Below are 16675 nucleotides of genomic sequence, written 5' to 3'. Positions count from 1 at the left end.
ATATCACCTGACATATCCGCTTGCGCGCCGTGCTTGCAGCGCTCCCAAACGAGCATACCATCGAGCAGGGTGTGTTGCCGCTTAAAAGGCAACAGGGCAGTGACGAAGGCGTTGGCTGTGGTATTGACGCCAGCGACGTGCTTCCCTCGCTGCGGTTCATGATGGCGATAAGCAGACGGGTGTTCACACCGGTTAAATGGCATGTTTTCGTTTGTGCGCAGAAGGCTTAGGAGCAGTGCAATCACGACTCGCAGGCGGGCATATGTCACGTGGTGCTTTTTCTATTTCGCGAGCATCCGCAGTAAGCTGAAAAACAATAATACTTAACAGATAGAAAGACAGAAACTGTTTATTCGGACGTGTTGCCAACAGCTCTGCAACTTTCTAATTGGAATTTCTTTCCTAACTTCCTTGCTTCAGAAGTTGGTTAATTATGCATGCCTAATTAGCTAATTAAGCAAAAATACACAAATAGCGCGACACGCTACATACCAAAGGGAGCAACATGCATTTAGTCGCGTCGTCATAGAGTTTACACTCGGCCTAAAGTTAGCAGAAACACCCTGCATATATATATATATATATATATATATATATATATATATATATATATATATATATATATATATATATATATATATATATATATATATATATATATATATATATATATATATATATATATATATATATATATGCAGTTTCAGAAGACAAACGTCCCTACAACCGATGATTGGACGCATCCTGCATTTCCATCGGCGTCCATTATAAGGGGCCAGTGCCCTGGCTGTGTGTTAGGAAACGGCATTGCATGCCTCCATGTTAAATATGATCAAGGTGGCGGAGAACGTTAACAAAATTCAAGTCTGGGGTTTGACGTGCCAAAACCACGCTTTGATTATGAGCCGCACCGTAGTAAGAAACGCCATATTTATTTTTGCCATCTGGGGTCCTTTAACCTGCACCGAACGCACAGTACACGGTAGTTTTTGCATTTCACCCCAATCGAAATGCAGCCGCCGCGGCCGGCATTAGATCCCAAGCACTCGGGTTAGTAGAGCAACAGCTCAGCCACTATGCCACCACGGTGGGTGCGGCGGAGAAAGGAGTGAACATCGTTTTTACAGAGTGCGTTTCGCTTACCCGTTAGCGCGCTATACAGAACGAAACGAAAAGCTTGGCCGATATGTGCGACATGGTGCTCATATTTCACATGGAGGCCAAATTCTTTTCTGTGACCTAGACGGGGTGCTGGCGAATGTGTTCGGAATCTGCTCGGCCACCAAGCACAATCTGCGCTGCTATACGTTCTCGGTGACAAATCGCACAGCGCAGGAGCACACGCACAAATGTTTAAAGAATGGGACGACAGACCGCCCGCAGTTTGCCATGACGTCGAAATAAGAAGCACAAACAGCGACGTTTCCGTACTTTTCTGGTCAATAGTTCAGTTCGCATGGTTGCGGCACGCATTACTTTTTTTTTTTTTAAATCCAAACGACGAAAACTTTGCGCGCACAAATTAGCGCGGCGTTTGTGACGTTTGAATTTGGCGCCTTTTCCCGCGCATGCCATTAGCTCCGGCCGGTGCACAGCGTTACTGCGCTAAAGAAAGTAGTTCATCAAAAAAGCGAAGCAAAAAACTTTTATACACTTGCAAATCGCCACAATTGTTCAGTAATAACATGAGATTACATAATTTGTTATCCAATGGTACAATTTATGATAATATAAGCGTGTATTTGTATGAGTGTACATGTATGATTGCGCGTTTGCGATGTTGCTGCTTGGCGCATTCCGGCGAGTTCGTGCACGCCGTTAGCTTGAGAGTTTCCTGCGTTTTCTGTGTTCTTTGTGTGCTTCGCTGTGACATCTTTGGAATATTCCTGCGTGTTGCTCGCTTTTTATGGACTTGTTGCCTCGAAGATCGCCATGATCGCCTCCGACTCAGCGACATCAAGGGTGAGTGAGTGTTTCGAATTCCCCTTGTTCGTCCATTGCGACGCGGTGAACGGAAGCGGGGAAATGATTTCAGCGCTTGTGCGTGTCTTCCGCGCGCGTCTTTTCTAGTTTTCATTCCTAGTACTATCCTTCCGTTGCGAGAATGGGTTGTACAGCACTAGATTTGTGGTAGATAACGTGGAGTTTTGTCCTGGTTTAACTTTACACTCCGCTTGTGGTGACGTAAGGCAGCTATGTGGTGCCACCTAAAACAGGGCATGTTGTACGCCATGATTTCTGATACGGTGTTCGAGCACCGATTGAGTTAGCCTTATTAATGAGCGCAAAACAATGCGACGTGAAACCATCCGATCTGTACTGTAATCGAAGATATTTCGTTTGCGCCACGCTAGTACAAGGCGTGTGAGCGAGCTTTCAGCAAAAAGGGGGGGGGGGGGGGGGGGGGATTGGCGAAAGTGTATTCTGTTGCGCTGTTCCCTTCAGGATCGAGTGACTCCGCGGTGCTTCAAGGCCACTATCTGACACGCCGTGCGGCCGATGTTCGCGCGATCGGAAAACACAGAGGAGGCTGTCGCGCAATAATAATAAAGAATTTCAAGGGTGTACATGCGATACGTGAGATACAATAGGGTTGATGCCACAGAGTGCTGCGAAATCATCGACTTATACGCCTTGCCAACCGCGTGCGTTTTGTTTTCCCCCAGGTCGCGCGCATTCAACTTTATTTTTTCATCTCCGTTCGTCGCCATCGAGTGCTTCGCCCAAACGGCTTCGCGTAGGCGCTCTTTGCATTCACGGAAAGGCAGATTTCATGGCACTCCAGGTCCTACAACATTCAAAATAATGTAATTTCGTGAAATTGCAGCTTTTCGCACTTCAGTAACTGATTTAACAATAGTTTCAAAATCAGTAAAGGAACGAGATGCCTGGCATATCTGCGTTGTCGTCCCACTGTGTTTCGAGGCGGCATGTATACGTTATCGGCAACATAAACATCAATAATTAGCATTGTTTCTTGTGACTATAGAAGTAGCTAGTTATGTCGAAAAGCAATTTTTGCTTTGAATCAGAGCACTATAGAGTGAACAGATTGAAAGGGGAGCGCATCGTTGTGAACTAAATCACGACGCTTTGCCACAAGCTTGGAATAATGCTTTGTCGAAAGAGCAGTTCTGTGAAATTCTTTCTTTGAGAGTAAGCAAAACTTCAGTAGCATCAGGTAGACGGGGAGTAAAAGAATGTAACACTGGTTTTATATGAAGGAGCTGCCTTTAATATGTGGCCATAACAGTTAAGTAGATGCGTGGAAATAATGGTTAAAGTAACTAGAGGAATGTGAAATAAATTTTTTGACAAGCTCACACTGCCATTGGCAAGAGCGGCCACACTTTAGTGTATTCAATGACTAGTCATTTGTATCCGTCCATTTATGTCAGCCTAATGGTCCATGTAGCTCTTTTGATTGTCGCTTTTGCTGCATCGTGGCTTCACATTTTAATAGTGACATCTTTTTTCAGATTCAAAATGAGCTGGGAGAGGCCCCAGCTGGAACGGTATAAGTGAATTCTTTGGCCATCCATTCTGTAGCGTCACGATGATCAAATACAGTGATACCGTGAAAATGTATTGCAGGAAGCAGAAAAAACAACAACATTGCTGATGCAACTGCAACGCATTTGCTCCAGTGATCAATTGGTGCAGAGTGCCTTCATTAGGAGACATGGTGCCTTTAAGCACTCAGCTTAAAGACTTTGCAACTGCACCGGGACTGGGAGTGAATTTCATTGTCACTTGTGAACATATTAAACGCGGAATGTGCCGTTTTCAGTGTATATGCCTGATATGAGAGGGGCGTTCAGAAACTTAGTGTGGACATTAGTGCACACTAAGTTTCTGAACGCCCCTCTAACTAGAGTGCACATCTTTCTAGTTTTACCAGAACGAAGGTATTATGACCTACGTCATACAGCAGTGCACAGCTAGAGGTATCAAACCAGAACAGCAGCACCCTTTGAGAAAGTTGGCTGAAGAACGAGCAGCGATCGGGGCTTTCTGCATTTCAAGGGCCAAATTCCAAAAAGATTGATGCCGAGCTGGACGGTGTGAAGTGCCGGTCACCACATGCTGTAGCCAGCATGGCATTTTTAATCTCCTTGGCATTATGTCTCGTTAAGATACAGAAATTGCATCACTGCTCATAAAGAAATTGGAAATTGGGAGGTTGAGGGGAAGTGGAAGGGCTCCCCTCTGGAGCAGCCAGTGCATGCCCTTTGCTATACTGATAATCCTACCTTAATGAGAACCAGTGATGCATGTTAACCTATTACGCAGCCAAGTGCATTCCTTGTTTTGTATTAAGGGGACACTAATGACACCTTAAATGAATTTAAAATAAAGCATCGTCTTAAATAACTACTTCTGTAACTTTCTTGGTAGTTGTTTGATTATTAGAGAAAATAAAGCTCAAAGTTCAATTTTCTGAGTATCGCCCCAAAATCTTTGTGCTGACACCTCATTGTCACATTATGGATTCCAAGTATTTTTTCAAACTTGGGCTGTATTGGTTCTGTAAAAGTTCCTGACGCTTTTTATTTTGGGTTTTTGGAATACGATGAAAAACATCTTTATTTGTAAAAAAAATTGCTACACCTCAACAGACATCATCAAAATCCATGACGTCACAGCAAGCGGGTGTGGTAACTTCAAGGCAGCACTGCCACCAATCTTTCCTCTTGCTGCTTTTACAGTTTACTCAGCCTCTTGTCACGGTATGAGTGAATCTCTTGAATTGTAGGAAGGTCATGTAAAGATACATCTAAAATAATTTTTCTCTTTAGTGCTTTCATGCCGTAGTTGCTTAGGGGTGTTGGCACAGCTCCGCTAAGCACGAGGTCACAGGATCAAACAGCCGCATTTTGATGGAGGTGAAATACAAAACTGCCCAGGTACCTTGCAGCCTGATTTGGTAAAAATTAGTCCAGAGTTCCCCACTAAGGCGTGCCTAAACATCAGATTATCGTTTTGGCACTTAATACGCCAGACTTTAATTAATTTAATTTTGCTTTAGTGCACCTTTAAGCTGTAGAATTCATGATGTTTGCAAAAACTCATGCTCAAAGTATTCTCCATAAAGATTAAATAAAGAGTAGATATAAGTGTCTATTTATATTTTGAATTGTGGTGATACATGATGACTATTAGAACGGTGGTACGAGACAGAATTTTAATACAATGTATGACGGCACGATGATGCACATCGAGGAAATGACTGAGTTTCCCTAGAGGTCCCTGACGTGGACATCAACTGACTGTCCACAAACTTCTGAGTTCACTCCGTGATCTTGTGCAGCCTGTGCTTTGCGAGTCGATTAATTTAATTGAGGTGGTGGTTGGCACATACTGTCCTTGCAGCTTATGTACATTTCATACAGTGGAGTGGAATCTCGCATATTACTTCTGCAGCACAGCAAGCTAACGTGACGTGTAGTGGTAATCTTAGTAATGATCGACAATCATGTCCCTCTTTGAGCTCCTAATGCTGCTTGCCAACACAAGCAGCAGCAGTTGCCCAAGATAGCGGGAAGGAGATTCATTGAAAAGTGGCATATGCCCAGGGTCGCATACCCAGTCACCCAAGCTGTTCCAACGGTTGATTTTGAACTCTTCCCTTAACATAGCAGCCCAATCTCCCCATTAGACCATGGACTACCTATTGACACAATTGGATGGGAAAATAGAGACAAACACCTGAAAATATGAAGTATCCTAAAAATGGTAATCACAATAAATAGTACTAGATGTGCATTAGCGCAAGCTCTTGGGCCAGTTGGTGCGTGATGAACTTGAAAAAGGGGGGTACCAGCAAAACAAAGGACGCGCACACACGTAAAAGGCGTTAGACAGGGACGGACGCTGGTCCGTCCCAACGTCCGTCCGTGTCTAATGCCGTTTCCTTGTGTGCGTGTCATTTGTGTTTCGCTGGTACTCCCCTTTTCAAGTACTATATGTTTGGATACTTTGGCTTATTATTCTTGTTTGTGCTGGATTGTTTTTCTGAAACATGTGGCGTCCAGACAGCATAAGAAGCTTGTAAGAAGTCAAGTTTAGCAATCTAGATTTGCAACAGGTACTTTTGTAATTTATTTGCAGTAGGGCTGTTGTGTGAATGTGCTTGAAATGCTTAAAACTGTTTTGCTAACATTTACTTAAACATGCAGGTTCACATAGGTTGAAGGAGTGCACATTGAGAAGGTTATCCTGGTACAGTTTACCATGGCCTGCCATGGTAGACCAGGAAAGTTTGCAAGGGCCTTGCTTCACCATGTGTTCACAGAGGAGAAGCTCATGGGCCATTTGGGCTTTGGAAATAACACCAAGGGGCAAAAAAGGCTCTTGACCCCACCAGGGTCAGTGCTGTTATAGGCAAGTACCATATATCCTGTCTGGTTGCATTTTTACATTCACATTTTTTTTCTAAAAATATGAACTTGCCATTGGCATAACAAACGACTTTCAAGTAGCCCATGTGTGCAATTGTATGCGACAATAGCCTACTATTTGGATTGACTGTTCGTACGATCTTAAGTGCGTAATGCCGCCATACTCAAATGCTTCTAAAATTTAAAAGCTGCCTTCACTGCTGAAAGTTTTTAGAGGCTCCACCACATAAAATGAGCTGCATTTGCGCATTAGCAGTGTTACTTGGCTGTCATTGCAAGGAATAGTTGTCTGTGAAGCACGCTCCAAATCTATTGGCATGGAGGACATGTTAGCCTGAAAAGTTATTCTAATACGCGAATTGCGGAGAAGGTATGCTCTAGTGTGGTTACTGCTCAGCTCGAGCAGGAGCATGTTCACCAAATTGCAGAAGTTAAAACAGCTCTCCAGGTTCTGAGATGTGAAACAGTAGTTTCACCAATTTTAACAGACCACATTGAATTAAGGTTGCTCCTATATTGAAGGAGGTCCATGTGATGCCAGACAGCAGCCTTTTAGCAGAGGGAACCTGAGTGGTGTGGCAATTTTCTTTTGGTTGTTTCAATCAAAGAAACAACAGGGACAGAGTTGCAAGCATTGCTGTCAACAGTACTACGTTTAGTGGGCGCTTACTCATTCTAAGCACTTAACCTATGACTCGTATTTATTAACGCACACTTATCACTTTGTATTCTAAGATATGAAAAAAATATTTATGTGTATTCTAAGATATGAAAAAAATATTTATGTGGCTTTTCCCCATATACTTCAATAAATTGAGAATAGGCTCTTGGGGCCTAATGTATAAAGCTTCTTACAGACCATCGGACATGTCCACTACTCCCATTCTGAAATTGTTAGAATTGATTCCTGCTTCCTTACTTCACCTACCTGTTAACAGGGTTATTATGAACCATTGCCAAGTAGATTATGGGCTTAAATTAATCAAAAAGATGAATGGGCTTTTCTGTCACTCTTGTTTAGCCCGTTGAGGATCACATTTTGGGGAGAAATATGCCTCTCTAATTTAGGAGTTATGTATTTTTTGTGGTGTGCAAATGCTCAAAACTTTCGAATTGAATAGTGTCCTATTCAATTTAGTCTTTGAATGGTCACTATTTGTAAATGCGAGTATTCTAATATTTCGAAACACCAATAAAACATGAAATTTGAGCCAAAGTACGGTAAATTCTCGCCTCCAATAACATAGTGTAGACATAAAACGTAACAACTTCTAATAGCAGACCAGGCTACGTTACTTCAGTAGCTGTACTTTAGAGGCTGTACAGCAATCATTTATGCTTACTGAAGAGTCCTGTGCATGTGACGAAACTTTCTGCTGCTCCATTTGTGCTTTTAATAAACAGCTTTTCATAACATAACAATGACAGAAACTTGCTAACTTTAATAATACTAGGATGTGAGCCTCATCTTACATTAATTGTGATATCAGCTGTTCATTATTCAGAAACTATCCATTATTTGATTTGCTTCTAGCATTATTCGGTTCAGCCTCAAAAATCACTTTTCGCACACCCTTAATATTTTTATTGCAGATTTAAGTTCTTCAGAGTGACATTCCGAGAAAATAAACTGGTAAATAATATTTTTAAATAACAATAAAGTGGCAATACCATTTCAGTATTTGCAGTTTTACATGTTTTATTTTTTTATGCAGGATAAAGCAGCATAATTTTTTTGTGTAATGAAACTTACAAAAAACTTGTGGCAACACTCCCAAATTACTGCAATGACAGACACCAAGGAGCTAGGTGAAAAATCAGTTTTGGAGAAACCCAAGGAGCGACAGCACTATAAGAATATTTTCTAGAAGTCTCAGAAGGTTGCAGCACCTCCAGTGGGATGCTAGGCAACACTTTGTTCTGAAAAGGCAAATTTTTTTCAGAACGTTCCATCACAGCCACAGATGTACGGCAGTGAACCCTAAAAGGGTTAAAGAAGTCAGTCCTATCGCATATGGCTCTTAAAAGACGGCATTTCTTCGTCTCTGTCACATTCTGCATGTGTCATGCTAAGCAGCTTGGTGCACTACACGGAATCCTCATTAGAACAGTAATTGAGTCGTCGAGGCAGAAAACATACTTCACTATAAGCAGTGTCTTCTTTAATGTAGAAAGTCTTAAGTCATTGTAAGGCGAGAAGTACATTCCGATTGCATGTGAACTCAGGAAACCTAACATCAAATGAAGCTACACTCAGTTGTAGTGACATGACAGTATCGTATTTGGAGCATGGAAAAGCACAGTGAAGTGCAGCAAATTTTAATTATGAAAGTTACAAGAAATAATTTTAGTTGTCAGTTCAGGTTTATTTATGAACGACATGAATTTGTTTCACCATTTCGTTTCTCAGCAAGCAAAGCTCACATCTTTGACATTGAGGATATTCATAAAGTTATTTTGCTACAGTGTTTTGTTCCTCTTTGCCCTTTCCTGCATTTGACACTTAGTGGAGTCCTGTGCCGCACTGAATAAATTTAAATGGTCATGCTGTAAAGCTGTACCCGTGGAAAGTTGGACTAAAGCAACACAAATACATAAATCAATTTCGTTATAACGAGGGCAGATTGCATGCCATTCTTTTGCATTTGAAGGTGCTTTTTAAAACTTGTTCTGGCTTCTTGTTTTTGCAGGCTTCACGTGTCGCAAATTGCCTGGTACCAACATGCCCTATGTAAAGAACTGTGGCCTCGCTTCTCGCATGGGACCAATAACCTCTCAAGAGCCCAAGTTGGACAGCTCAAACCAAAACACAAGTGTTGTGCTTTTGTAACTCTCGACATTTTTATGTTCTGTGTTAGTCTCCTGAAGGGCCCAATTTGGATTTCTCAAATGAGCTTACAAATGTTGTGCCTTTCTATGCCTTCACATTTTTATGTTAATTTTATTTATGTTAATTATGCTAGTCTCCTGAGAGGTCCACATTGGATTGCTCAATCCAGAATACAAGTGCTGTGCTTTGTTATAGTTCACTACATTTTTATGTTAGTTTTTGGTATGGTTCTAGTAAGGAAAGTGTTTCCTTATTAGTATATTTTTTAAGTATCTTAAGCCATTTCATGCCAAACCACCCAATTTTGTCAAGAACTGTTCCATTATGGCAAACCATTTCAAGTTTGCTTGATTTTGAGTAGGTACAATGAGAAAATTTGCTTTCGTACATACACTTGAGTCGTTCTAGGGCAACCAACCAACGTTCTTTTGACCATCACAGATATAGTTGAAGCTCCAAACTCTTGCTCCCCATTTATTTTCCTTCGCAAAAATTTTTTTGAACTTTGGCAAAAATTTATTGTTCTTGCCCAGCTAAGCTAGAAGGCACTGATACACGTTTCTTCTGAAAGGGAAATTGTATGATCCAAATATTCAGATGGTGTTCATGTCAAGAGACTGAAGTGGTGTGAGTGCCAAAATTAGCAAAGTTTGAATTTTCTTCTAACATAGGGAAATACAGAAGGCACAAAATAAATATAAAATCAGACTGGTTGACTTGGGATAGCTGCAAAATATTTCAAGCCTTAGAGGTTCAGATGATCAGCTAAAAAACTGTAAAGTTCAAATTTTTTGCAAGAAGCTTCGTGTTGAAGGTAAAAAAATTAGCTTTGGTGGTTGGCACAAAAGTATATGTCGCCCATCGTTACACAGCCCTACATGTCTGCTATACATGTGACAAGTAACAAAAAGGTATTATTGTTTAAGTGCGATAAATTATTTTTTATAATGTTGATTTGTGGATCACACATACAGCATAAATATAGCATAAATATATGAAGCCATGTCATCTAGTAAGGAAATATTGTTAATATAATTAGCCACAAGAACTATTCAACAAACTGACTGCCTTTTTTATCATTGCGAAGGCAGGTGATGTCTAGCGCTGCAGCTGCAGTCTCAATTCGTATTTTTTTAACATGAACACAAGAAGTGGTTGCCAATGGTGTCTGACCACATCAGACTAAACATGGCACATATGACTTATAGATGAGCATGTTCCGGCTCTAAAACAGTGGTAGCAAACAACACCACAAGAATTTGTTCGTACTCATGTAGGTTTTCAGTCCTAATTATGAAGGTGTTTTCTACTTGCATCGTCATTGGGCTTCAGGGAGCAGGGCACAAAGTGTCCTGCTCCCTCTATGTTGCATTGCACTGCGACATGCCCTTTTAAAGGCTTTGTATAAACAATATCAGTGCTCTTTCTGGATTTACTGTCTACATAATAGCTGATATTTCTTTTTGTAAACTGCACGAACCATATCTTTTAGCACTGCAGGATTCCCTCACGTATTTAATACGTACGAGGTCTGTTAGAAAAGTATTTGACCTTTTTTTACGAACACCTGATGAATATGTAACAAGTGCATTTTCATCAGCCGCCCTTGAACCTTTGTGCGCATGCACGAATTTTTTCCTGCCTGCCAATAGCGTGACTTGCTGGGACGCAGCATTTGAATGAGGTAGTACACAGTGCTCTCGTCGGTTTTTTATTGCAAGGAAAATGGCGGAGTGACTGGAGCAGTGCTACTGCATCAAATTTTGCCAGAAACTGGGCGACAGCCAAGTGGAAACCATTCCGAACATTCAGACTGCTTTTGATGACTATGCTATGAGCAGCACACAGATTAAGGAGTGGTACAACCAGTTTAAAGACGGCCACGCATCGGTGGAGAGCGAGCCATGCTCCAGTCGGCCATCAACATGCCGAAATGACCAGGTCATTGCCGAAGTGAACCCCGTGGTGATGCGGGACTGTCGTGTGACTATCCAAGAAATTGTGGTAGAGGTGGGCATCAGCACATTTTATCCACATTCTATTATCACTGAAGATTTGGCCATGAAGAGAGTTGCACCGAAATTCGTTCCCAAACTGCTCATGATGGAGCTAAAGCAACTTCGTGTTGAAGTCTCACAGACATGCTGGATTCCACAAACAGTGACCCCAACTTCATGAACACCATAATCACTGGTGACAAGTCTTGGGGGTATGTTTACGACCCGGAAACCAAATCCCAGTCATTACAGTGGAAGCATTACACGTCACTAACCAAAGACCGCTAAGTGCGCATCAACGTTAAAGTGTTGCTGACTGCTTTCTTTGACTTCCGCAGTGTGGTACACCACGGGTACACACCACAGGGTCAAACAATCACTAAAGACTACTACAGGGATGTCCTCCATGGCCTCTGTGATGCTGTGTGGCGCAAGATACCGAAGTTGTCAACAGGAAATTGGCGCATCCATGACGACAATGCTTTTCTCGCACTTGATTCAGACTTTTTTGGCGAATAACCAGACTCCTGTAGTTCGACAGGCTCCTTACTCTCCTGATGTGGCCCCCTGCGACTTCTGGCTGTTTCCCAAAATCAAGAGGCTATTGAAAGAAGCGCGATTTCAGACAAGAGAAGACATTATGGCTGCAACGACAGCTGAGCTAAACTCCGTTCTGAAAGAGGCCTTCTCGGAATGCTTCTAACAATGGCAGCACTGCTGGGAGAAGTGACTGGAGTCCCAAGGAGACTACTTTGAGGGTGATTAGGTTTCCAACGCTCCAGTTATGCCAGTTTTTTTTTTCTTCAGCCAAAGGTCAGATACTTTTCTAACAGACCTTGTATTGATAGTTTATGTGCAATGGCTGTATGGTTTACCTGGCCCACACCAAACACAAGCCTCGTTGCGTTAGAGCATGTGGCCCTTGGCAATAAAATGCAGACCCTAACACCGCTTCTCTGTCATCTGTGTGGAGACAAAGCCAGCTTTGTCGTGTGCATTCCCAGCCGGCAAGCTGTGCGCACATCCGAGAAAAGTCGGTGCTGACAAAATTTCAAAAAAGAATTTCTCGCATTTAAAAATAATGCCTTCTTTAACTTCACACATGCATAGTAGACATGTAGAGCTATCCAATAATGTATCACATATTTTTTGGCCAACTACGAAAGCTGTTTTTTCCTTCAACATGAAGCTTCTTGCAAAAGATTAGAATTTGTTTTTTTTTTACAGGCGATCAGCTGAACCTTCAAAGCTGCACATATTTTTTTGCTATACTATGTCACTTGGGCTACCATTCTGTATTTAAGTTCTGTCCTGTGAATTTTTCGTTACGAAAAAAAATCTAACGGATTGCAATTTGACTCATTTTTGCCGGTGCCAAAAGCAATTGAAGTATTCAAATATTTGAAAAATTGGCTATTTTGGCAGTTGCATCACTTCACCGTATTTGCACGCACACCATTTGAAGGCCTCGATCAATACAATGTGCATTTGAAAAAGAATGTTGATTGATGTCCTCTAGCTCAGCTGAGCAGGAAAACTAAACTGTCACCAAAATGCTACAAAATATCTGGCAAAAATTAATAAAAGTGGGCAACGAGTTTTGAACTCTAGTAAACACATGGCAATGTTTCAGCTATATGTGTGGTGTCAAAAAACACTGGTCGATTCGGCATGGAATCGCACACCTGCAAGTGCATCTGCGCCATTGTCAGAGTTCAGTAAAAACTGCATTTTACATAGCTTTGTAAACATGGTTTATTGCTATCTAAAATACATGAGTAAAAATTATTAGGTATAAGTCGGCTTAAATTTAAAATGCAACAAAAAATCTCCGGTCATGGCAATGATGTGCCTTTCATGTTTGCATGAAACCATATCTTTTTCTGAATTCTTTCGTTATTTTTTGTGACAGTGAATAAAATTGAACTCACAAAAGGAGTAACTTTGTTTTATTCCAGCACATCACTAATAGTTTTTTTTTCATATAAAAATCTGAAGTAGTTAATATGAATAAGTCGCTTGATATGGAATGACCTGCGCAGGAACGTTATCATGGCAGAAAACGCAACTGTATCATGCAACAGCAATGCAGCATAATAAACTGCTCCCATAAGCATCACTTATTGTGATTGCCATATTTCAGAAGTATGTAAGGTTTACTGAAATTGGCACACACTATTCAACCAACAAATAAGGATTGTACAGTGGTCCTTTTTCAGTTTTACAGATTTTTTTAAAGTTGTCTGTGCCAGGTAGCATAATTTTTCTTCTTGAGCTGGATTATTCAGAGGTGGACATTACTAGCACAAGAAATGGAAACATTAAACTGATTCTCATAAATTTATTAATTCACTTAAACATCACGGCACATATTTCAGTTTGCAAATTGTAGCCAGTGAGGTTGAAAGACATATTCACTTGAAATTAATTTCCAGGGTGTTACCAGTTGCGAGATTTTTTCATAAATGTGAGATAAATACATGGGCATTCCGGTTACTTTTGTGCTTCAATGCATAACAGTGCGTTTTGTTAACAAAAAAGTGCTACAGCAGTGCATTTCTACAGCCAGTTTGATGGCATGTGTCTCGTTACTGGTGTCATTCTGGAAGTTCGTTCTTAGTGCATACACCTTGTAAAATTACCGTCTACAATTCGTAAAAACTTTATTAGGAACTGAGTTTTTCTTAATCAGCTGACTATGGTGTCTTGATTTCTCATGCAAGTAATGTTTGGCACTCTGTATCTAGAATTATGTTAGCTGCAACAGTCCGTGTTTAATAAATTCCATGAAACTTAAAGATAACCACCCTGCATATCAGGTCTCATTTGAGTGCGGTGGGCTCAAGCAAATCGTGCCATGGTAATAGTACCACTGGCTCCCTAATAGAGAAAGCAAGTACCTTTTTCAGTGTTCTTATTGACAGTCATGTCAGTCTGCTTCTACATTTATTTATTTAGGTATTTACTTTTTTAAATTTATTTCTTTTGGGAAATGTGTTTTACTTGAAGGCCACACATACTACACCTTCAGTATTCAATTTCGTTATGGTGTCAAGCTGCAGGAAGTTTGTACTGTGCAATAGTTTTTAAGTTTCTGATGTTCTCAAACTACAAATGGTTGTACATTTACACAGATGTTTGGTTACAAATAAACAGTTCACCTAGAAAAATGGTTTTTGTCTGCATCAGTTCAGCACTCTTAGTTTTGTGGAGGACCATTCACTCTGACAATTGAAAAAAGTGGCATAATAGTACTGCTAGCAGTTTTGCAATACGTCTTATTACAGCCAATCTAGGAGCATGTTTTGAGCCCAGGGTGACAGAGGCCTGCGATACAAAACGGCTGTATTTAAATTTTATCCCTATCCTCTCACAGCAAACATACCAACGTGACATCAAAGGTAATTATATGCAACATAGCTCAGCAGTATCTTAAGGTAAGTGCAGGTTTAAACTGCTAAATACCCAGTGGGGCATAAAGGGATTTCAACATAATTTGTGTTGATGTTCAACAGATCTGCAACAATTCTTCCATGGGCTTTCAATATTGACGAACAACACATTTCAACAATACGTCAATGGGCTTTCAATTTTGAGACTGAACACATCTTCAACAATGCTTCAATGGGCTTTCAACATTGACAAACAACACATTTCAACAATACCTCAATGGGCTTTCAATTTTGAGCTTCAACAATGCTTCAATGGTCTTTCAACATTGACAAACAACACATTTCAACAATACGTCAATTGGGTTTCAACATTGACAAACAACACATCTTCAACAATGCTTCAATGGGCTTTCAGCATTGAAGTACACCATAGTTTCAACGATATGCCAATGATCTTTCAAATTGAGAGGCCACAATGATGTTTCTGGTGAATGTCGCGGGCCAATTATCAACACTTGTCAACAATTTCCTCAATGATGTTTCAACAATTCCTCGATGATCTTTCAAGGTCATTTGTTGACGTTGAACAATGATACGTCAATAACCTTTCAACAATTTTTTTTGTAAGGGTATGCTCGACGAAAGTGTGGTGCAGGTTTAGAGCGGTGCCGGTGGCAAGACATTGGCGCCGCCGCCAAAGGAAAGAAGGCGACGAAGGCGATTCACAAGGTACCTCCTAATGGGGAGGAGCCATTGATGATGGTGCAGGCGTGGCGAAATGCAGGGCGGTGATATCGACGTCATAGGCGCTGTGTTTCCGCGTTCGATTCACTTACGAAGAATCTTCGAAAGTTCGTGTAGTTATTGGGGGAGCTTGATTGCTGAAAAGCTCTTCGGTCAACAAGAAAATATTAAGGACGGGCACCAAGGCACTCATTTGCCTTAGCAACGTAAGACATATATATAGGTATATATATTTCATGAAAATCGCTTGACTGAAACTTAGCTTCACATAGATTTCAGCATGTGCGTTAGATATCAAATATTTTTTTTCCAGCTAAAAAAAAACTTCACAAATGATCTGTCAACTAGTCTGAGTATTGGCAACCTTACCTTTACGTTTTTACGTTACGCTCTCACACAATAGAGATTTGGGCCTGCCATGCATACGCGCATATCGCAGGCACTACCAAGGCACTTTAACAATACCTTTGAGAAGAATAGTGTACGCGGTTTGTCCCAGAAGCTGTGCAGTATGCTTTAAAAAACCAGTTGGCCACATTTCATTACATTGATGTGGTCACCTTCAAATTTGACACAATACAATGGTTCCACCTATTCTTCCACCACTGCTGGAAGCAAAGTTGGAAATCTATTGTTCAGCGGTTTAGCAGCGGTGTCGTTTCTTTATTAACTGTCATCTCCTCCTCGAAATGCCTCCCCCGGAGCACTGTTTTGAATATAGGAAACAAAAAATCCCAGGGCGCTAAATCCGGCGATAGGGTAGGTTTGCCAGCACACTGATGGAATTGCGCACCGGAAGTTCACGCACTATGATTAAAGAGTGCGCAGGGGCATTATCGTGGTGCGAAATCCAGTCCTTTTCTTTCGACAACTCTGAACGCAAGTGGCACGCACGGTCCGAGATCTTTCGGAACCTCAACATCGAACTGTGCATTGACGGGTATAAACTTGTAATGCACAATTCCATAGCAGCCAAAAAACACGATCAGCGGGACTGAGCGGGACGTTTTATTATTCCGCGCTTTTAATTTTCTTGGCTTTGGCTCATCTTTCTTTTTTTATTCTTTTTCTTCACTCCTTGTTCTGCGCGGCAAGCTTGATGTCGTATTCGTAAATCCAAATTTTGTTACCGGTGAAGACTTTTAGTGGGAAATCGTCGCTGTCGTCTGTAGTTTTCCACTGAATGCAACATTGTTTTAGTCGCAACTTTTGCTCAGGAGTCTGAAGTTTCGGCACTATCTTGGCGCGAACCTTCTTCATTTCCAAATGGTCAGTTTAAATTCGGTGAACGATTGATGCTCCCAAACAACG

At 41.2% G+C, this 16675-nt stretch overlaps 1 long non-coding RNA gene across 1 annotated transcript; it reads left to right on the top strand.

The window, feature by feature from the left end:
* The first annotated feature begins 1177 nt into the window (after positions 1-1177).
* On the top strand, positions 1178-6242 carry LOC140218976 (uncharacterized). Its single transcript, XR_011895209.1, has 3 exons — positions 1178-1962; positions 3480-3515; positions 6180-6242. It is a non-coding gene; the product is annotated as an uncharacterized lncRNA (long non-coding RNA).
* Positions 6243-16675: the final 10433 nt, after the last annotated feature.

Source organism: Dermacentor andersoni, chromosome 6, assembly GCF_023375885.2.
Source record: "Dermacentor andersoni chromosome 6, qqDerAnde1_hic_scaffold, whole genome shotgun sequence".
Taxonomy (NCBI): domain Eukaryota; kingdom Metazoa; phylum Arthropoda; class Arachnida; order Ixodida; family Ixodidae; genus Dermacentor; species Dermacentor andersoni.
The sequence above is the reverse complement of the archived record's forward strand: the minus strand, read 5'-3'. Positions and strand labels throughout refer to the sequence as shown.